General features: G+C 45.3%; 1 long non-coding RNA gene across 1 annotated transcript in view; it reads right to left on the bottom strand.

Annotated features, from left to right (window-relative positions):
- LOC117802991 overlaps positions 1 to 23,792 on the bottom strand; it is a 157,450-nt gene extending 133,658 nt beyond the window's left edge. Inside the window, exons 1-2 of the long non-coding RNA XR_004626516.1 lie at positions 22,951 to 23,792; positions 20,446 to 20,566 (exon numbers count right to left, since the gene is read on the bottom strand). This is a non-coding gene — a long non-coding RNA (uncharacterized LOC117802991). The remainder of the gene's footprint in view (positions 1 to 20,445; positions 20,567 to 22,950) is intronic.
- Between the last annotated feature and the right edge of the window lie 23 nt (positions 23,793 to 23,815).

The following is a 23,815-nucleotide window of genomic DNA, read 5'->3' as shown; positions in this document are numbered from 1 at the left end:
CTGCCCTCAGGGAAGATACAGATGTCATCAGAGGTTTTACATACAAAGACGCTCACCCTAGCATTATTCATAGTAGCAACAAATTTGCAAACTACCAAGATATCCAATAATAGTGAAGTGGTTATACAAATCTGAAGAACCGAAAACTGAACAGCCATTCAATATCATGTTTTTGAGGAATATTTAATGATATGGGAAAGAACTCTTGACACATGAAAGGAAAAAAGAGAGTGCCACCAAATTGCATCTATACAACGATTTCAATGTCGTTAAACTTAGGTAAAAAGCCAGGAAGGTTATTCACTAAAATGCTCACAGTGGTTTCTCTGGATTAAGTGTGGCTATAAATAATTATCTTCCTTACCTTTTTATGTATTTACCAAATTTTCTTTTAGGAGCATACATTATTTTTTTTAAAGATTTTATTTATTATTTATTTGACAGATAGAGACAGCCAGCGAGAGAGGGAACACAGGCAGGGGGAGTGGGAGAGGAGCCTGACGTGGGGCTCGATCCTCGATCCTCATAGCAGAGGAGCCTAACGTGGGGCTCGATCCTCGATCCTCATAGCAGAGGAGCCTGACGTGGGGCTCGATCCCACAACGCTGGGATCACGCCCTGAGCCGAAGGCAGACGCTCAACCACTGTGCCACCCAGGCACCCCAGGAGCATACATTATTTTTATATTGGAAAAAATATTAAAAATAAAAAGTCCTATCATTGTCCAAGCCTCAACTTAAATCATACTTTTTTCTGGAAACACTCCCAATGGATGTGACAAGTGTTTCAAAGATGTGCTATTAACATGACAAGCTCCTGTAACTGTCAGATCTGGTCACTGAACCTTAGCCTTTGCATTTCTTTTGCAGACTCATCTCAGTCTACCTTGCTTTAGAGTTACTTAAAAAAGTGCTCACCTGCTGCCCTCTCCCCAGCTTGTCTTCCAGATGGGGAGCAGAGGGACAGGGACAAAGTCTCTTTTTAGGTCCTGTTTTTCTAGGGCCAGGCACAGTGAATGTTTATTGTATTTGTTGAATGTGATCACATCAGATTATCCATAAAATAAGAAATTCGAATTGGATTCAGAAGATCGAGGCCACCAGAGCTCATACTCCAAGATAAAAAGATGGCAAGATTAGGGTCAAGACCTCTGCTTCTCACTGTGGCCTATAAAAGAGGGATCGGCCAGCCTCTGGGTATCTGCACCAACAATGGGCTAGCCCTTCCTCACCACTCCTTGAACACACTTGCTGTCTTTCTTGGTCACTGGGGCATGCCAACTTCCACCTTCAGGGCCTTCACGCCTATTCCCTTTGCATGAAAGATTTGTCCCCTTCTAGCCGGCCGCCTCCTTGTTATCTGGCAAGCTTCAACTCTGTAATAGGCTTGTTTTGTCCCTCCAAATAGCACTTTCTTCTTTTCCTTCTTGCCCTTTTCCACAATTGTCATTCTGTATTTGTGTGAATATTTGCTTTATGTTGGTCTTTTCTGCTTCACTAGAATCTCCAGAAAGCCAGGTCTGTCCTGATTATGGCTGGTCCCAGCATCTGGCACAGAGCTTGGCACAATCACAGGCTGAATGAATGAAAGGAAATAAATGGCATGGGATGGGCCTGGCACTTAGTAGGCATATTTCCCATTTTCCTCCTTCCCCAGATCCCAGAGCTGATCCAGCTCCCTGCATTTAAGCTGCCGATGTGGCATCAGCATCAGAGTCAGCTACAAGTGCAGAGAGGCTAAGAGGCATACAGGGTACACAATTTGTTGGTGGGAGCGTGGGCTCCAGAGCCCGGCTCCTGATTCCTGACACAGTGCTCCAAAGAGCTAACATGTGGGGTTGGAAACAACCCCAGGCTGGGATCTTATTTTCCTACCACCCAAATACCTTTCAAGAACAAGTCTTGATATGGTAGGAAGGAGCTAATAAAGTCATTCATGCCATCATTTATCATCAAGGCAGGGAACCCAGAGCTGTGTGTGTTTGGATCTAGCTCAGTGCAACAACAATAATCCCTTGCATCTTTACATTGCATTGTCATTTGCAAAGCACATTCGCTTTTGTTCTCTTTTTTCAGCCTCACATAAATCCTGTGAAGTCAGGAAAGCAGCTGATCAATTCATTTAATGCTTGAGAAACAGGAGCCCAGAGAGGTGTGTCAATTTGCCCAAGGCCACACAGCTGGTCTGTGGAAGAGCCAAGTTGGAAGCCAGACCTGATTCCTAGTCCAGAGCTCTTTCAGTATTTCCAACATCCAACCATGACATTCAAATCTTTGTTTGCTTCATATAGCACTTTTTAAATCAATAGCATCTCAGCATTTTTGGTGATTTGTTAAATGGCTGAGTGAGGAGCTGATAGGGTGATGGGTGTGGCTCCCATAACTGGCCGAGGCCAGGCTCCGGTTTCCATCACCCCAATCATGTGGTCTGATCTCTGGTTCAACATTCCTTTCCTAGTCCCTCTGCTCTGATGAAGAGTAAATACAAATCCTGTATTCTTGCCTCCATGCACAGCCCCAGCAGCAGGCAAGACAGGGATGGGAAAGTCCAGGGAATATTTCTGATGGAATTGGGACCAGGGATTGATTATGTGTATCAGAGAGAAAGTGCAAACACTTTTCAGTTGAGAAGAATTGGAGCTGTGACACAAACAGAGAGAGAAAAAGGGGTGGGGGTGGGGATTCAGAACTCTAAGAATCCAATATAGATAGAGTTCATTAAGAACAAAGAATGGGGGGTGCCTGGGTGATTCAGTCGTTAAGCGTCTGCCTTCAGCTCAGGTCATGATCCCAGCATTCTGGGATCGAGCCCCACATCAGGCTCCCTGCTCTGGCAGGAAGCCTGCTTCTCCCTCTCCCACTCCCCCTGCTTGTGTTCCCTCTCTCACTGCCTCTCTCTCTGTGTCAAATAAATAAATAAAAATCTTAAAAAAAAAAAAAAAAGAAGAACAAAGAATGGGGGCACCTGGGTGGCTCAGTGGGTTAAGTGGCCAACTCTTGATTTCAGCTCAGGTTATGATCTCAGGGTCATGGGATTGAGCCCCAAGACAGGCTCCATGCTCAGTGCAGAGTCTACTTGAGATTCTCTTCTCTCTTTCCTTCTGCCCCTCACCCCATCTGCATGCGCACTCTCTCTCACAAATAAATTCTTTTAAATTTTTTAAAAAAGAATAAAGAATGATATGTTGGGGAAAGCCCAGTGTGGACATTAAGTTCTGACTTCCAGGTAGATTTTCATGCTGCAACTTTAGAGGAGTCACTATACCTCTCTGGGCTTTCATTTTCTCATTTGTAATATTGCGTGGGGGAAGGGCAGGGTCGAGATGTCAAGCTTCTAGCCTTCCCAATTTGTTCTGCACTGACCCCTAAACTCTCACTGTAACAGTTCCCAAAAATACCTTACATGAATGAACAATCACTTAGTAAAATATATCTAAAGAAAGTAAATTCTCACAATCTGGGACACCTTAGAACACAGTGCTTAAGAACATAGGTTCAGAAGCCAGATAGACTCCCTGGGTTCAAATTTAAGTTTTGTCAAATCTGTGTGACCTTAGATAAGTTACTAAACCCCTCTGTGTTTCAGTTTTCCCATATTTAAAGCAAAAATAGTATTTGTACCATTGCATAGGGTTGCTATGTAGATCAAAGGAGTTAATACAAGTAAAGCACTTAGACTAGGGCCTGAAATACAGAAAATATTCATTAAGTGTGACTCTTATCATTACCCAGCAAAATCTGGTACTCTTCATTCCACTTAAGAAAATTTACTGATAACTGAAGCTTTCCCTGGGCCAAAATGTTAAAAACTGTAATTATTTTGGATATAAATTAAGAACTACAATAATTTTGAATGTAAATCTTTCTTAAATACACTTTAAAATATCTTGCTTTCTTAAGCAGTATCTATTAATTATGTTTCATCTTCTCTCTTGACTCAGGCTCAGCAAGAATAGATTATTTGGCCCCAGTGGTACCAAGGGTGGCAGTCTGCCCACTGCCCCACTGTGTGCCAGGCTTGGCCTGCAGGTTGGAGATTGCTTCCCTTCCACCCAGTGCTTATGTCACACCAGGCAGGGACCATGAGGCCTCCTGGCTTCCCCCGTGGCCTCAAAGAGTTTCTGGCAACCGCACGCCAGCACCCTCAGTCCCTTTGAGAAGAGGCCCTGACTGATGATGGGTAACCAGTGATGGTGTGGTTCCTGTCACTGGCAGAAAACCCTTTAACACCCAAAAGGGGGAATCTCTAATTTTTCGTAAATTGGGAAAACTCTGCCTCTTGAAACCTTACCTGAGCCAAGGTTGGACTTGAACTCTTAAAAGTTGATGGATGAATTCTCTCTATAGGTCCACAGAAAATGAAGGGGATGTCCCTGCTTAGGCTTTAGGATCAGGCAGATAAACATGGTCCAGATGTTTGGTCAAGTTTCCTAACCTCTTTCACATGACTGGTTTTGTTTTGCGTTTTTTTTTTTTTTAAGATTTTATTTATTTATTCGACAGAGATAGAGACAGCCAGAGAGATTGGTAACACAAGCAGGGGGAGTGGGAGAGGAAGAAGCAGGCTCATAGCAGAAGACTGATGTGGGGCTCGATCCCATAACGCCGGGATCACGCCCTGAGCCGAAGGCAGACGCTTAACCCCTGTGCCACCCAGGCGCCCCTGTTTTGCGTTTTAAATGCTCAACATGGTATCTGGTATATAGCAGGTGTGTAATAAATATTAGTGGATTCTTCTTCCTCCCTGAGACTTCCCCACCCTATATGCCCAACACACACACACACACACACACACACACACACACACACGTATGCATGCTTGAGCCTTTCCCAACCAGGGCCCTGGAAGCTTAGATAAAGGAGGAATTAGGAAGTGCATAAAGGGACCAATCTACTCCCCACCACTGCCCTCACTCCAAGTGGAACTCCCAACTCCCACCACACTACCAAGAAGATCCAAGATCCCACTTCCTACTCGACCCCAGATAAAGCAATTATTCTGAACAATTATTGAGCACTTCCTCTGTACCAGGTATTGTGCTAAACACCTTTCATCCATTATTCCACCAGCACTGAAGCCAGGTCAGGCCATCCTCAGGAGTCCAGGTCAGGTGGAACTATAAAGACTAAACTGGGTCTCCACAGCCCCAAAGCCCAATTCCTTTAGACAAGACCAGCCCCAAACATCCCCAGGCATCTCTTGCTGAGGTGGGAAATTCCTGAGAGGGTGCCTTGACATTCACTGTTCTCCCACACTCTACCTTTCTTTAATCTTCAGATTATCATTTAGATATTTTTTTCCTGATCTAACAGTGGTGTTTTTTTAAAATTATATGACATTTACCAAAGTCATTCTTTTGTTGCCTTTTTGCTGGTTTATCAACTTTGCTTTTCAGTTGAGTTTTACTGATTTTGACAAATTGGAACCACAATAATAGCTTTCTAGTTCTTTCATAAATATAGAGACCCTCAACTAGGGAACTTGAAAGGAAAGGAAATTATCCATTTAAATAGACCAGTTGTTTCACCCATCAGCTCCCTTTCCCCTTCCTTTTTGTCTCTCTATACGTATTAACATAATTTCATAAGACGTCTCTAAGCAGCGTTTCCATTGTAATTAACTGCTTTTCATTCAAAGTGACACATCTAAGAAGTGAACTAGCACAAAGAAAGATATATTTCAGAAACTGAGAGCTCAGTTAACTTTGTTACTGATTGCTGTGGAAATGAATAGCTCTTCTTCAGAAAAAGAGGGACTCTAAAGGATTAAAGTTTACCTCACATAAGGGAAAAACTACAAGAAACAGACCAAAATGTTATCAGTGGTTGCCTCTGGGTGATGGAATGAGGGATAAATACTTCCTTACTTCTAATGCTTTTCTGAGTTTTCTAATTTTTTTTAAGAGGGATTCATTTTAATAACAAAAAAAAAATGGAAAAACACACTCAGGGTGATGGCTGCTGAGGTGCAGGCGTACCTAACAAGCTGTTCCTCAGCTCTCACTTCCTGTATTTTCCTGGAGGAAATGTCAGGACGGAGTAGGGAGGAGGGTCTGTCATCAAGAAGGCCCTGTCCCCAGTGAGCTGATGGAAACTCAGAGGTTGCACAACTTGGCCAGAGTCGCAAAGTAATTGACAAAATTAGAAGAGTTCTCAGTCTCTAGGTTATCAGGTTATCTGCCCGTAGCGTAGTGGTGTACCTTCCCCATTGCTCGATTCCAGTGAATGATTAGAGATACGTTAAGCCATTCCAGAACCATAGTTTCCTCATAAGCAAAAAGTTTGAGGCAACCTCATACACTTTAGAATGGCTGTGAAAAAAATAAGTAAATAACAGAAAATAATGTGTACTGATGAGAATGTGGGGAGAACCTTGCTGGAATTGCAAAATGGTGCCATGGCTATGGAAAACAGTAGCGAGGCTTCAAAAACTTAAAGACAGAAATACCATATGATCCAGCAGTCCAACCTCCGGGTATATATCCTAAAGAATTGAAAGCAGAGACTTGAAGGAATATTTGAACACTCAATTATTCCTTAGTATTCACAAAAGCCAAGATATGAAGCAACCCAAATGTTCATTGACAACAATGGATAAACAAAACATGGTATCTACATACCATGGAATATTCTTCAGTCTTAAAAAGAAAGGAAATTCTGTCACATGCTGCAACACGGATGAAACTTGAAGACATTATGCTAAGTGAAATAAGCCAGTCACAGGCAAATACTGTATGATTCCACCTACATGGGGTACCCAGAGAAGTAAAATTCATAGAGAAAGACAAGGGTGGTGACCAGAGACTGGAAGAGAGGGAAAGGGGGACACAGAGTTTCAGTTTTACAAGATGAAAAAGTGCTGAAGATCTGTTTCACAACAATGTGAATATACTCAACACTAATGAACTGTATACTTAAAAATGGTTATGATGGTAAATTTTATGTGTTTCCTACCACAATTAAAAAAAAAAAGACTTGGGGCGCCTGGGTGGCACAGCGGTTGAGCGTCTGCCTTTGGCTCAGGGCGTGATCCCGGCGTTATGGGATCAAGCCCCACATCAGGCCTCCTCTGCTATGAGCCTGCTTCTTCCTCTCCCACTCCCCCTGCTTGTGTTCCCTCTCTCGCTGGCTGTCTCTATCTCTGTCAAATAAATAAATAAAATCTTTAAAAAAAAAAAAAGACTAGGTTGATGGTATGAGCAGGTCACTGTCTCCTGTTTCCATAGACTTGAAGAGGAAGTATTATGTTACTGTAATAATCTTGGCAGTGCTCCAACTTGGGTCCATAATCACCCTCTCATGGAGCACATTGGTTCCTTTGTGAAACACATGTGTCACATCCATGGCAAGAGCCAGGCAGAAGTGCACCACAGAAGAACAGGAGCCCAGGAACAAAGAGGATGCTGGCACCAAGCCCACTGACTCCTAGCTGAGAGCCCTGGAGAAAAGACAGGATTGACCTTATAGTCCCACTAGTCTGAGCCTCGCAGGAGAGCAAAGGGTCGGTTCTGCCCCTGGAAGAGGAGGGCTGTGGGGGCAAGAAGCCATGAAGAGAGTTACAGTGAAGCCCCTGCAGAGATGTAGAGGGTTTGCAACATAAGGATTGATTTCCAAAACAGGAACCAGGAGAGATCAGCCTCTTCCACTGCTGAGCTGTCTTTTGTTTTGAAGTCACTGATGTGCCTAGGTGCGTCCCTCAGCTCACCTCCTTAATATCTCCCTGACTCCTCCAGCCTCTGCTCTCCTAATATCTAACTTGAGTTCCCCTTCTTATGGCCTCCTATCATAATACCTGTTTGCTGCCTCTGCTCATGCATTCCTCTGTTTGTTCTCCTACTCATTTTTCTGTTCATTTATTTGTTCAATGTATTACAGAGGTGAAGAGCCATACTGCCTGGGTTCAAATCGCAGCTTTGCTCCTTACTTGCTGTGTGATCATGGGCAAGTTACTTAGCTTCTTTGTGCCTCTGTTTCTCCATCTCTGAAATGGAAGTAAAAATGGTGCCCACCTCAGACAGTTAGTCAAAGATTAAATCCATGAAAAGTGTTGAGAACCATGCCTGGCACATGGTCAGCACTCAAAGTACGTTACCTACGATCACTCGTTTGCTCATTCATTCAGCAAACAATCAGAGTACACGCTACACATGAGGTGCAGGTGAAGCTATACTGTGGGCCATGGGAAAAAGGATCTAGATACTGCCCTTGAGTTGCTCCCAGTCTGGAGGGGGAAACAGGCTCATAAGCAGCTAAATATAAACCAAAATGGTAAATAAGTATGGTAAATGGTAAATAATGGGGCAAGGGGACAGAAAGGAAGGAGCAACTGATTTAGGGGGAAGTCTTCCAAAAATGTGGCATTTGAACTGGACCTGTAAGACAGTGTAGGATTCAAAAGGTGAGACTGGGGGGAGTCTCTTTCTGATGGAGCTTGAACCTAGAAATGTGTAAGTACTTGGGAAATGAAGAGAAATGCTGGCATCTCTGGGGTAGGGTTGCCAGAGAAAATACGGGACACCCAGTTAAATCTGAATTTCAAATAAACAACATATCTAAATTTTTAATACAAGTTATGTCCCAAATATACTAAAAATTTATTTGCTACCTGAAATTCAAATATTAACTGGGAGTCCTATAGTTTTGTTTGCTGAATCTGGCATCCCTACCCTAGGGTGGGAATAAACTTTTTCTGAAGCCTATGCCCTGGGCCTGAGCTCTGTGTCACCTCCCACCCCTACCTGTCACTCATGTATGGCCTGCCACCTTCATGATTCATTTGGTATTGTTGACTCTGGGCTTTAGAGGGACCCTGATGAACTGTCAGCAAGTCATTTGGTGCCACTTTGTTATTAACAATCCATCTCTCCATCCTACAGGCAGAGATGAATGGAAAAATCCCACATTTGTTCATTTTGTTGAAGGTCACTGTGTCTGCCGTTTTTATGTTCTCTTCTTTATTTTTCTGAGATCACATCTCTTTTTTTTTTCTTTTGAGATTCATTAACACCATGATGGAAAGGAATTCATTCACTTCATAGTTGTTATAAAGATAGACAGAAAGAGAAATTAAAAAAATGCTAGCATAATGAAGTATCTGAAGACTGTGGTACTAGCTGCGAAATGCACCTGCGGACCCAGGTCTTCATGGTGGGCCCAGAGTGTTACAGGCTGGTGGCAATTGCGCCAACTCTTTGGGAGTCTGTCTCTGTAATGTCTGCCCAAGTGAGGCCTTTAAAGCTTCAGGTGAGCAGCAGTGGGTGAAGCGGATGGTCCCCTGCAGAAGCAGAACGTGGTGATCTGCATCCAGGTCAGAGGCTGGGGAAATAAAAGGCGGCCCTCAGGCCCCTCCCCTCATCCATAAAACATGCCGCACAAAGTCATTTCACGCCCCAGCATCTGCCTGCTGTTCCAGAAAGGTACACCTATTCATCTCCCTCAAAAATGTTTATGGAGAGAAATTATCAGCAAGAGAAAACAAAATCTCTGGTGAGATATTGCCCTTTGTGAGATACCTACTTCTGTGGAAACGTCGACAATGGGGATGGTGTCTGGCTTGAATGTGGTATGCCTGAGAGGGCTGGGTGGAGCCCGAACTTACAAAATGTCCAGAACAGGGGCATTCTGCCACCTCAGTGCCTGCCTGCATTACCTGGCTTCCAGATATGGCTACAATGAAGTTACAGAGATTCAAGGGAAGTAGGAGGGGGGCGTCTTTTTCTTATTGATGCACTCAAAGCTTGCTCAGGCTCCCAGACCAGGAGACATGAAACAAAATATAATAACTGAAAGAAACACCTCCCTCCAACTCTGTCTCAACTGCCTCAGGCAGAAGGGTTTTATTCATCAGGTGCCACACACACAGGACCGAGGATATACAAGCCTTTCAAGAGCCTAGAAAAATACCCGCATACATTCTTGTTGACTCCAAGACACAAAATGAAAATTCCAAAATCAAAATTTAACTGAATGCCCACAAAATACAGTATTATGTCAACTCCCTAAATTGTTCAATTTGGTAGCTATAAAAAGTTTATTAAATTTAAAAACATTTAGTGGGTCCTTTTACTTCAAGGAATTCCTAACTATGTACTATGATTTCTGAGAAATCATAGCCACTGAAAATTAAATTAGCAAAATAACTTTGAAAGCAAAATTATAAAAACACCCTTAAGATTATTTTAAAGCAAAAAATGCTTGCCTTTACAGTGGAATGTGTGCTATGACATGGGGAGGCACATCCCAAAGTTAGCCTGTTTAGCTCTTATAAAGGTCTTTGAACAGCCCTGGTCCCACGGGTCAGAGCCCATCAAAAGTTTTAAAGAGAGCAGGTGTTCACAAACAGGAGTTACGAAGAAATGTCTTCATGGCCAACTGAGCTGCTTTGTTCACATAACCCAAGAGACCATTCAAGCTCGAAGGATCCCTGGCCACCATGGAGCCCAGCACAAAGACAGGGCTGGTCTCTGTATCTCCAGATACCAATCCTCTTTGTATAAGATGAGATACCCGAGGCTCAGTTGGCCATAGGAGAAGGTCATCCCCTAGTCATGCAGCAAAAGCATTTATCAGGGCTGAGGACCTACAAGTTTTGATGGGACTCCGAGACTCCTGCTTTCCAGACTTTGCCCTTACCACCATACCATGTTTGGATTTCCCACTTCCTTTGCCAAGGCACTGAGGTATCCCCTTGTCATTAAGAGAATATCTAGATCTCTTAAAAGTTCACTCACTGCTTTGATTTTGGAGGTTCTGATCATTCTTAGATGCCTGTTGATGTCCACCATTCACCTGTCCATCTCTTGGCTTGCCCATCTCTGGTCCAGGCACCGTCTGCTGGGAGGCCCACCTCACCCTGTGCAAATTACTTAGACCAAGAGCTCCTTTCCAGCTAGCTGACTGGTTGGCTAATCCAGCCACCAGATCTACAACTTGACACCTGGGCCATACCCTCTGCCGCCCTCCTGTGGCCACTAGGAGAGGTGCATGGCTTGGGACTCAAGGTCCACCCCTTTGTGCCAAGCAATTTGAGCCAGCTTGATTACTCTTTCTGGAAAGGCTTCCTTATGCCTGGATGGCTAGTACCTGGACAGCATTCCTCTCCTCTCCTCCTACTCCTCCAGTTAACCGCCCATGGCAACTTCAGCCTCTCCACTGAGTAAATCAATCCATCAACTCCCAAGTACCAACTGAGCACCATGGGGTGATAAACCTGGGCATGGGGGACGCAGACAGGATGTAAGATGTAATCCATGGCCTTAAGGAATTAGTTTACAGTTAATAAAAGGAGTCAAACCACACACAAAAAAAATTAAAAATAATTCTATGTTCAACTGTTCTGTGCCAAGAACTTGAAGAATTCAGAAATGGGATGAAGTAGTTATGGAGGGCCCTGGAAAGAGCAGATAGGAACTGGTATTTGGAAGGCAGGAAGTATCTTGAAAACAGAAAAGTATAGGAAAAAAAACATTCCTATGTGTCTCCTTTACTCTCATCGTACTACCACACGACTCCTGACACGAGATGTGTAGGTTTTCCACATATCAAGCAGTTCTGTGACACCAGCTGGATATCCCACAATTTAACTCAATTCTGACACTGCCTGGAGATAGTGTAAGATCTCACAGGTTAAGTGTTCAATCCCATAAGACTGACTCCCCTGCCCCACTTCGGATGGATGCCAGTTCCAAGTCCAAGTTACCTGTGCTTCTGACTCACCAGTTATAACTTGAAGTTTCCCACAACCCCCTCCTTGGGTTTGATTAATTTGCTAGAGCAGCTTGCAGAACTCAGGAAAAGTTAATTTATTAGATTACAGGTTTATTACAAAAGGATATAATTCAGGAACAGCCAGATAGAAGACATGCTTAAGGCAAAGTAAGTGGGAAGGGGTGAGGGGCTTTCATGCCACTCTCCCCACATTTCCATGTTCACCAACCTGGAAGCTCTCTGAATTCCATCTTTTTGGGCTTTTATGGAAGCTTCACTACTTAGGCACGATTGATTAAATCATTGGCCATTGGTGATTAATTCAACTCCATCCCCCCTCCCCTTCCAGGAGGGAGGGTGATTCCTGACAGTTTCAAGGCTCTAATCACTAGGTTGGTTCCCCTGGCAACCAGCCCCCATTTTTAGGGGCTTTCCAAAAGCACCTCATTAACATAAACAGGTGTGGTTGAAAAGAGCTCGCTATGAATAACAAAGGACAACACTGCACTTTTATGCTCTGAACACTTAAGAAATTCCAAGGGTCTTGGGAGCTCTGTGCTGGGAACAAGATGAAGACCAAGTATAGATTTCTTATTATAAATCACAATACCACAAGAAGAAAAGGAAGAGGAGCATTCTGGAAGGAAGCAAAGGACATGAGAAATAATCAACTAAGATAAAAGTTATGGCTAAAATAACATTTCTGAGACAAAATGGAGATGCACTCCCTTCTCATGTCATCTCTGGGTGTGCATACCACTTTGTTAGGCCTCTGTATAGCACATACCATACTCCGATGTGTAATGTTCACATGACACCCTCCTGCTATTCTTTAGGACCCTTTTGGCTGTAACACAAATCCAACTTAAATTAGCTTAGGCAAAAAAAGAAATTTATGGATTGAAATAGCTGAGAAAGACATGGATAGTACTGGCAAAAGGTCACAAGACCAAATCCAGGGCTGACAGGATCTTATCATCAGCCTGCTATCTCTGTCTCCTTCTCCATCTCCATCTTTGTTTTTCATTCTGTTCTCATCTCTTGAGGGCCTCATTCTCTCCTACCACATCTGAGTTTCCTCCAAGTCAGGAAGGATGGCATCTACAGTAAGCAGTTTCATATACTTCCAGCTGTGACCACAGAAACCAGAGTCTTCCTCATTAGCTCCATCAGAAGAGTCCCAGGAAAGACACTCACTGACCCAGCATTCTTTCTACACTCTTTCCTGTATTGCAGGGTCTAGAAGCCTGGGAAGTACATGTCCCAGAATCCCTATCTACAGATCCTAGAGTTGAACGAGAAACATTTGCTAAGATGTAGACAGTAGAATAAGGCAGATGCCAGACTTCTGCCCCTCTGGCAATGTCAAACTTAAGGCTTAGACAGACATGACATTTTGCAGTGGCCTCTAAATATTTTCCTGAAAATCCTGGGCCTCAGGATTGAAGGCAGCAATGATCACCTCTACTGTTTTTCTGAGTTTCTTCAAATTCCTATCTATGAAAGCTAGTGACAAAACTTGTGATCTTCCTTGATCTTTGCCCAGACTTTCCAATGATTTTGTAAGTATTTAATTCCCTTTATTTATTTATTTATTTTTTGGGGGGGTAAGTTTTTTTTTTTTTTTTAAGTAATCATTATTTCCCTGATGGCTAGGGATGTTGAGCATTTTTTCATGTGTCTGTTAGCCATTTGTGTGTCTTCTTTGGAGAAGTGTCTATTCATGTCTTCTGTCCATTTTTTGACTGGGTTATTAGTCTTTTGAGTGTGGAGTTTGAAGTTCTTTACAGATCTCAGATATCAGCCCTTTATCTGTAAAGATTTTATTTCTTTATTTGAGGGAGAGACAAGTAGGGGGAGGGGCAGAGGGAGAGGAAGAAGCAGACTCTCTGCTGAGCAGGGAGCCTGATGGGGGCTCAATTTGGGGCTCAATCCCAGGACCCCAAGATCAGGACACGAGCCAACGGCAGACGCTCAATCTACTGAGCCATCCAGTAATGTTCAAAATCATTAGCCATCAGGGAAATTCAAATCAAAACCACCTTGAGATACCACCTTACGCCAGTTAGAATGGCAAAAATTGACAAGGCAAGAAACAACAAATGTTGGAGAGGATGTGGAGAAAGGGGTTCCCTCTTACACTGCTGGTGGGAATGCAAGTTGGTACAGCCACTTTGGAAAACAGTGTGGAGGTCCCTTAAAAAGTTAAAAATTGAGCTACCCTATGATCCAGCCATTGCTCACCTTGCTGCAACATTGACAGCACTGGAGGAGATAATGCTAAGTGAAATAAGTCAAGCAGAGAAAGACAATTATCATATGGTTTCACTCATTTATGGAACATAAGAAATAGGAAGATCAGTAGGAGAAGAAAGGGAAGAAGGAAGGGGGGGTAAACAGAAGGGGGAATGAACCATGAGAGACTGTGGACTCTGGGAAACAAACTGAGGGCTTCAGAGGGGAGGGGGGTGGGGGATTGGGATAGGCTGGTGATGGGTATTAAGGCATGGTACTGGGTGTTATACGCAAGTAATGAATCATGGAACTTTACATTAAAAACTAGGGGCGTACTGTATGGTGACTAACATAACATAATAAAAATTATTTTAAAAAAATAAAAAATAAAAATAAATAAAAAATAAATAGGGAAAGTGAGGAGGTATGGGGACAGATGGAATTCTCCCTTTTTTGGTAACTGTGCTTGGTTATAAATAGTCCATTGGTTAGTTAGGGCCCATGGTTATGTTGAGGTGGGTCACCTCATGGCCCACTGTCTTCAGCCAGGTGGTGGCTGTGGGCCCTTTGGTCTAAAAGCAGCCTCTACAATGGATTACTGTTAAACTTCCTATATATGATAATTTTATTGTGGTTTTATGAAGAATGCCCTTTTTCTTTAGAGATGGGCTGAAATATTTAGGAGTAATTCAACACAATGCTTCAAAATTCTCAAATGGATTAGCGAAATTAGATAAGGGTGCAGATGTGGCAAAATGCTAACAAAGAGTCTATGGGGTTGATTGTGTTATTCTTGCAATTTTTCTGTAGTTTGAAATTTTTCAAAACAAAAAGGGAAAAATTATAAATGCATTCACTCCTCCCAACCCTCAAGAAGACAAGTAAAGAGGGAGGCCTTTAAGTTGAATGGACCTGAGTCTACCACAACTAGCTGCGTGACCTCGAGTCCTCATCTCCTCAGCTGGAAAATGGCAGTCACGGCCTATCATGAGCGGTTCTGCAGGACATTGGCAGATACCATTGGTGTGATGCCCAGAGCACAGCGGCCAGTGCATTGTTAGTGTTGACATTTGTTCTCCCCCTCTTACTCCTGCCTAATCTCCACTTCTCAGAACCCAATACTGGCCACCGAGGGAGATCTGCTCTGGATAAATAAGAACAACCACATGTGCTGTTAAGTGCAACACCTGAGGCTACGCGACACCCTAAAGGGACACTTACCAGAGCCAGCCTGCCTGCCTGCCTGCCTGAGATGCAGGCTGGCTGACCTTCTGAACATCAGACCATAGGAACAAAAGTCAGAAATGCCTCCACCACAACTTGTTGGCTCATGCCACAGACTGGAGCTCAGAGATGAGCCAGAGCTTCTCAAAGTGGGGTCCCTGTCCCATCTGAGCAAAATCAACTGTGGTTCATGTAAAAATGCAAATTCCTGGGCCCCACCCACTAGGATCTAAGTCAGCATCTCTGCAGTGGTGTTGGCAATGTACATTCTAAACACTATTTTCTAGGTTATTCTCAAGTCTGAGCACCACAACCCACACGGTGGCCATGGTGGATGTGCTACTTTATAGCAAAAATGGTCTATTGGAGAAATGAATTCTTGTGGTTAGAGTCTAATAATAACATAAAAAAGTTATATCCACCACAAAGATGTCCACAAAAGGGAGCAAATGGAAATACAAATAGAGTTATACATAGAGGTAAAAGCAGGAGACGCATGAAGAAAGCAACAATTCTCTCTGGGTTTTGCTAGGTCCAGACCCCAAGTATACGAATGAAATGCTACTCCAGCCTTGGGGGTGAAGGACACCCACAGTCCAGAGCCCCCAAATTCATCACTGTCTGAACTTTAGGACCAAAGGGATCAGAGTGGGCTCTGAGGACTGGGCAGAAGGATCCCTTTCATTTACCATGACTCAGGGAAGCTGAAGAACCAACAGTTCCCTCCTCTGCACAAGGGCAATAAGCAGTGATCCTATAGCATCTGGTAAACTCCAAGAGCTCCAGAAATTCTCGTGACCTGAGGCTCACTTAGATTCTGCACCTATCTGCCAGCTCCGCTCCAACCTGTGCCCACAGGCCTTAAGGGACTCTCTCTGGGTGTGATCGTTCTGTTGGATGCTATGTGGGTGAAAGAAGCTGGCACCTGGTTTCCCTATGACCTGGTGAGCACTGGTTAGTGGATGTTCAGTTTAGAAGGTGGCTGGTCTCCTCTCTCTTTCAGCCCAGGAGATCAGATCTTTTGGCCTCAAAAGTTCCCCTCTGATCTAGAGAATCCTCTCCAAAGCAGCTCCCAGCAAGCATTTACCCTCAGGGTCTGAGTTATTTTGGGAGACTCAACATCCTGCACTCAGCCCTAGGGAAGGGAAGAGACGGACAGACAATTGGGCAGTCTCCACCCCCACCCCACCCCCAAACTGAGACAGAAGACAGACAGCCTTTTGCAACCTTAACTCTTTCCTGGCTTCGGCTAAGACCAAGGCATCCCACTTAGGAAAGCCTCAGAGGGCAGCACGGTGACCGTTTTAATTCAAGAAAAAAATTGTAGTAGGAGAAAATTATGCATGGAAAGTGACTTTTAAAAATTGTCTTTAAATGTTACAGCCAAAGTGAGAGGATGGAAATTGCATCAAAAGAACATTTATGTGTGTGTGTGTGTATGTGTGTGTGTGTGTGCGCGTGCAGGTATAAATCACTTTCCCAACCGTAGGGCTTAAAGTAATATTTCACCTTTCAGGAACTCCGAAGTTTATTTTGGAGATGAGGAGAATCAGATTAAACTCCAGATTTACAGTTTTACACACTAGCACAAAGTCATTCCCATTAGAATCCAGGTAAGTGTGATCTTGGAGGTTTCGATGTTTGCTGCCTCTAAGCCTTCTTTTTCAGTTGTTCCCTACAGAGCACAAAGCCCTCGTGGCAGAGCTGGTCAGTCTAATATCTAGCCTTGCCCAGGAGAGGTGCTCAGTGGAAGGAAGGGAGAAAGGAGGACAGCAAGGAGGAGAGTCTGCAATGATTCTCCAAGGGTGACAAGTGCCCTTTTGCATGTGGAATGTCTGGGCTTTCTCAGTTGTGTGCTTTATTAGGGTCTGAGGTGATAACTCATACAAAAGAACGGTGATTTGTTGGATCTCTATTGGATTCAATTCCACACATAGTCACTCAGGGCCTAGCATTTGGCAGGCACTGAGCAAAGCCTGGGGGTGGGCAGAAATGAATAATGCACAGCCCCTGCTACCTGCCCTCCAGATGTTTCTCAAGGACAAGAGAGTCACATATCCTGGGCACCTGGCATCCCAGAAATAAATAAACCTGACTGTGAGACCCCCAGAGAAAACTTGGTGGTGCTAGTGGGCTTGCATTTAAGTCCTCCTCGATTGCAGAAAAACGCTGCTCTGTTCTTGAACACCACTTGCCTCTTAACATAAAACAAAGCCCAACAAACCAAGGATAGTCGCCCTTCTCCATCTCTGACACCCGCCTCCTCCAGTCTACATCAGCTCTGGCCTGCCCTAGTCCTGGTTCCTCACAGAAGCAGTGTGACTTGGCCTAACCAACCCTGGAGGTATCCCTGATTCTCACTGCCCCCAGCCTCATTGGGACCTGGACTGACCTACTTACTGAACCCCACCTGCGGTTTCTTTCTGCCACACTTTCTGCTTCCCTTTTGCCCATGGGCTCCACAGCCTCTTTTGCTGGGCCTTTAGGTTGCTTGACCCAGAACTTTATGCCCTCAGACACTTCTGGCCCACTCTGGCTCTTTCTGGCCTGACTTGTCCTGCTGGCAATAAACTCCAGGTGCCAATGGAAACCTTCGAGACTACTGTCAGACTGATGGTTGGGACTGAAAAAGCTACTGCACGCAGTGGGTTTGCAATCTCCATAATTTATGCTGCAATCGCCACAAGACAGGTGGTTTGACCATTAGGATGCATCACTGCAAAGCAATTCGTTAGAAAGCAAATTAGTTGAAAAACTTCTAAGGAAGTTTTCAAACTGGCTCTCAAACTTCAGCTATAGCAGAATTAACTGGAGATAGGCTTGCTGGGCCACAGCCCCCAGTTTCTAATTCTGAAGGTCAGGAAGTCAGAATGAAAATTTGTATTCTAACAGGTTCTCAGGTGAGGCTGATACTCTGGCCCAGGGAACTCACTATGAGAATCCCTCCTCCAGTCCAGTGGTTTTCAAGCCTGGCTGCACATTGGACTCACCTAGGGAGTTTGTTTTTCTTTAAAGATTGATCTGGAGCACCTGGGTGGCTCAGTCAGTTAGGCATCTGCCTTCGGCTCAGATCCTGATCCTAGAGTCCTAGGATCGAGCCGTGTGTGTGTGTGTGTGTGTGTGTGTGTGTGTGTGTGTGTGTGTGTGTAGTCTGCTTCTCCACTCGTGCGCACATGCGTGTTCTCTCTCCCTCTCTCTCAAATAAATAAATAAATAAACCTTTAAAAAAAAAAGATATTTATTTATTTATTTAGCATGCTTGCATGAGCAGGGGAGGGGTAGAGGGAGAAGGAGAAGGAGAGAATCTCAAGCAGACTTCCCGCTGAACACAGAGCCTAATGCAGGGCTTGATCTCACAACCCTAAGATCCTGACCTGAGTCGGAAGCCCAACCAACTGAGCCACCCAGGCACCCCTGGGAAGTTTTTTATTAAAAAAAAATAATAATACAATGCATGAATCCATCAGCAATTCTAACTTAACTGGTCTGGAACACAGACTGGTCACTGGGTACTCTATAAGTTCTGTGGGTGCTTATAATGTTCAGCCAGGGTTAAGAACATCTGCTCTTGTCCATTTCATTAGCAGAGGCTGGGCTAGGGGTTGGAAGCCTTTTTTATCTCCCACATGGACAGATAAATATAGGACACCCAGTTAAATTTGAATTTCAGATAAACAATGAATAATATTTCACTGTATGTCCCAAATATTGCATGGATGTCCTTTTTTGCTATTGTTGTTTTATTTTTTCTAGATCTGGCAACCCTACCCTTAGACATTTCCATAACACAGAATGGGAAACAATGATCTGTCAGCTCCTATTTTATGAATAGTAACACCAAGTCACATAGGAAGTCAGAAGAGAACCGGGTTTAGAACTCAGGAGCCTTGACCTCAGTCCAGAGCCCTTTTCCTTCCATCACACTTAGCTGTGCTAGAGACATTTGTACCCTTTTCTTGTCAGGGGGTTATTGTCAGTTGCCTGGAGGTGACTTCAAAGGAGTCAGTATGATTTACATCCTCTCTGCTCCTGTGCCAATCCTCACCTCCACCGGCTTTTCTACTGTTGCAGGTATCACAGAGGCTGTCCTAGGATATGGCAATTCTCAGAGCCATATCTTAATGACCACCTCAGGGAGGAAGTGGACTGAGAGTGGTACTGGTCAGAGACAGTTGTGAGCGAGAGCCCATAATTGGGTAACACAAGGACAAGTGGGATTTGGCACAGGCAAACTACAAGCAAAGCATGTTGGGAGAGGCCTACTTAATTCGCAGAGACACTCGGAATTAGTTGTAAATTCTCTGGGAAGAGATCAAGGCAGCGGCATAAACAGTTCAATTAAACTGTCGGCTCAATGCTCAATGTGCGGTAATGGTCAAAACACAGCCTTTAATCTAGATATAGAGGATTATCTTGGGACCCATAATGAGATTCCTAAGATTAGTTGTACCTGAGGTAGAGAGAACAGAGCTGGCTCAGTGACACACAGAAAGCCTCCCATGTCAGCATGACTGGGACTCTTGTGAAAAGGGCTACCTGAATGCCACAACCTTCCTGGAACCCCCTCCGGATGCTGCAAAGACAGGCATAAACCTCATTCTGCTTCCTCTGCTTAAGAGACACAGCCTGGAAACAGAACACCAGAACACATCTGCTTTAAAAACTCAGCAACTCTGTTATGTTCCCTCCAGAAAAAAGTTAATAGCCACCAGCACCAGGTCTGAGGCATAGATGCCAAGCTTTAGCCCCCTGCCATTCTGCTCTCCATCATTGACCATTCACATTCGCTTGTTCATTTGACAAATACTTATCGTGTGCCTACTAGGTGTCAGGCAGTGTCCTGAACACTGGAGATATGCAGTGAACAAAAGCAAAGATCCCTCTCCCATTGTGTGGCAAGACAATAAACAAGAAAAATAAGTAAAATATGCTGTACATGAAATGGGTCTGAGTAACACTCAGAAAAATAAAGCTGGGGAGGATAGGAAGTGTTGAATGGGAACAACAATCCTAGATATGCTGCCTAGGGGAGGCCTCACTGAGCATGTAACATTTAGATGCAGACCTGGGGTCTATGGCTCAGTTAAATGTCTGACTTCAGGTCAGGTCATGATCTCAGGGTCTTGGGGTTGAGCCCCATGCAGGGTTCCCTGCTCAGGGGGAGTCTGCTTGACCCTCTTCCTCTCCCTTTGCCCCTCCCCCTACTCGTGTGTGTGTGTGTGTGTGTGTGTGTGTGTGTGTGTATAAAATCTTTTTAAAAAATAAATGAATAAATACAGACCTGAAGGGAATGAAGGATGAGCCACGGGGACAGCTGAGGTAAAGCATTCCAGGTCGAGGAGATACAGTGCAAAAGCTCCAAGGCGAGAGTGTTCAAGGAATACCAGAAAGAGGTAGCCTGGCTAGAGCAGGAGAGAGGACAGTACAAATGAAGTTAGGAATTTGAGGGGACTAGGTCATATAAGGCTTTGTGGGCCACTATAAGAATTTTGGAATTTATTATTAGGGACATGGGGATTTAATGGGAGATTCAAGCAGAGGAGGGACATAATCAGATTCAGTTTTAATAGGATCACTGGCTGCTGTGTTGAGACAGAAGCAGGGAAATGGGTAACAGATGCCTGCGATGATCCAGGCAAGAGATGAAGGAGTGCTGGGCTGGGGTGGAAGCAGTGGAGGTGGTGAGAAGTGGTAGGATTCTACACATCCTTTGCTGAAGGGTTGGATGGAGCAGGAATGAAAGAAGGATGTCAAGGATGACTGAGAGTTTTGCCTCAGATCTTAGAGCACTAATGACTCCCAAATCTATGATTCCAGTCCAGATTCGTGCCCTGGGGCCCAACACACAGTGGGAGACTGACATTAACATTTGATGACCTGAACTGAAAGAAGTAGATGACTCTTCTGGATTGGTGGCATCATTTCTCCAGGCCTCTATCAATGACATAGCCTACCTCCAGATACTGGAAGGAGGATGCAGGGAAAAGAGCTGCCGTGTCCCCACCTTGGTCTAAAGTGAGAAGTTGAGACAGGGCAGAAACAGAAACAGGCCCATATCAAACCCTTCCAGTAAGAAAATCGTGAACAAGTGCCGGGGCGGGGGCTGGGGTGGGTGGGTAGGGAGCTAAAATTGAAAAATGCCAGTGATAGGCATAATGTTGGGTTTGTGATATCAAGAGACCGGGTACCAATCCCAGTTGTGCCTCTTGATTCGACCTCTTCCTTTCAGTCATCCATTTTCCTCTGTGATATGGGGTGGCTGGCTCTGTGAAAGGAGAGTCTGTTCAGCTCTGACTGCCTATAGCAGCTCTGATCCTTTCCTTGCAAGTTCCTGTCTCCTTGAACCATTTGACATACTACTTCTCCAACATTTTCTGTTTCCTTTCAGAATGATTATTTCTGACTCTGTCTCGTAAGGTGTGTCTACACTAGTTCCCAAAGGAAAACACCCATGTGTTTTTGCCTGCTTGAAATAAATACTACCTTAGTGCAGTTACCCCATCTGTAAACTGGGAATAACACCAACTTGCAGGGCTGAGGAGTAGGGTTAATTATATACAGAATGTGTTGGGGTTGAGCAGATACACAAGTGCTCTGGAAGTTCTTGGCATTAGCATTACAATAATTTTGGCTTGCAAATTATACCCCAGCAGAGGCATCACATGGAAAAGTGGGTCTAACCCCATGGTCTGCTGAAAGTGAAATGGAAAAAATAAGTTGTGAAATATAACTTCTCTTCCTAAACCTTTGGAAAAGGCAGAGATAATTCTTCCATGTGCAACCCACATGCAGGGAACAAGTTTCCAGATCCTGGAGGGACTTTCTTGTCCTGAGTGGCCAGGCCTGTGGCCAGGGTCTGGCTGCTTCTCCTTACTAGGCCTATAAGCAGAAATGGGAAGGGAGGGAGCCAGAGAGGATTTGTGGTTGGTTGAGAAATGGGGCTTACAATGAGGATGTCCTTGCCTTTGGGTTTTCTTCTATTTGGGCCTCCCTTACTTGCAGAATAATTAAGTGTTTATACAGCAGAGGAGTGATTTAAAGAGTAATTTGAGATATTTAAGTTTAGGGTTACCCAAAATAAACATCTTAGCCCAAGTCAACTTCTGGTTCTTCCACCATCCCCCAAACATATCACACACACACACACACACACACCCTAGATTAGTTCCTGAGAAATGCCAAGTAGGTAGATCTCAGTGAAGTGGCTGTGTAGATGGTGTCTGTGACTGTGGAGGTCATAATAATGGGTTTAAAAAACTTAACTCGATCATAGAGGATGACAGTCCTGTCTGACGAAAGAGGTAAAGCAAATGGCTTGATCCTGAAGGGACAATTTGCAGTCAATTCCATTACATCAGTGTGTGCGGCTGAGTGGACAGAGCACAGCCTTCAGAGGAAGACCCAAGTTGGAGTCCTGGTTCTGCCCCTTCCCCACTGTGGCCTCAGGCGGTGACGAGGCGACAGCTCTCAGGAACTCCTTGTCTGGCTCTCGGACTGAGAATGTGACCTCCACCCCCAGCGGGGCTGGGCTGTGTCCCCGCCAAGAGAGCCTGCGGCCGTCTGCCTGCCCTAACAGGTCCCACTTTTCCTACGGGATACAGAAAAAAATAGACTCCCGCCAAAGCCCACCTATTAAGACACAAGTAGCAAGTAGAGATTACTAACTACGTGGGCCTTCCTAGAGAATTCCTGCGACTTCGGGTCTCAGTTTCCACAGCTCAGGGTAAAGCATATTCTGGGGCTTGCCGGCCAAGCTCAAAGGAGCCCCGGCTCTAGTGGTAGTTACCTCTTTTCCGGGCAGCTCCTCTGGCTCCACGGGGAGCCTGGCGCCTCCCAGGAAAAGCTTCACTGGGTAAGCTGCGCCCCTCCCTCGGCCTCAGTTTCCTCAGCTTTGGTCAAATCAAAGGACGATCTTAGGTTGCAAAGTAGAGACTGGTGGAAATGACATCATTTCGGCTCCACCACACCGGGAAGTGGCAGCCCGGCCCACCTGGGTGGCCGGCCCTCCTTTGGGCCTCAGGTCGGTCGCGCGCGGGGTTAAAGCCCCGACTTCCTCAGAGGTGAGAAGGTAAGCCGACGTCCGGCCTCCCCTCAGCCTGGCGCTGCGATTGGTGCCGTGCCGGCCCGCCGCCCCTTCGGGCAGCGTCCGTCGTCTGTACCGCTAACACGCTTATTAGCATAGAGACTCCTCCGATGATCAGGCACGCGGGGGCTGAACCGGAGTCTCCGTCCCTTCAAGAAGGGGATAAGGCACTCTGTCCCCGAGGCGTCCCAGGGCCGCACTTCCTTCGCGTGGGTCACGTAGTAAACTAGAAATGTCCCGGGATAATTCACCCCCGCGCCCCGCCCCCAACAGTAGGTCCCTGAGGTGCACAGCGCGCGGGCACCAGGAGATGAGCACGGGTCTGGCCTCCGCGCGCGGCGGGCTCACGCTGGCAACCTCACGCCCCAGGCGGCGGCAGGGAGCGAGCGAGGTGGGGCCAGGAGCGCCACCGGACCCCGGTGCCCTCAGGCGCCACCCCGGGGCTGGCGCCGAGGCGGCCGCGGGTGGTGGCGCGTGCTGAGGCGGAGAGTTGCGCCTGCTGAAGACCGGAGCACGAGGAGGGCGGGGCTTAGGCCTCAGCCCGGCGGCCGGGCTCGTGGGGGGGGCC

The sequence above is a fragment of the Ailuropoda melanoleuca genome, chromosome 7, assembly GCF_002007445.2.
Source record: "Ailuropoda melanoleuca isolate Jingjing chromosome 7, ASM200744v2, whole genome shotgun sequence".
NCBI classification, from domain to species: Eukaryota; Metazoa; Chordata; class Mammalia; order Carnivora; family Ursidae; genus Ailuropoda; species Ailuropoda melanoleuca.
This window is presented reverse-complemented; position numbering and strand designations above follow the sequence as displayed.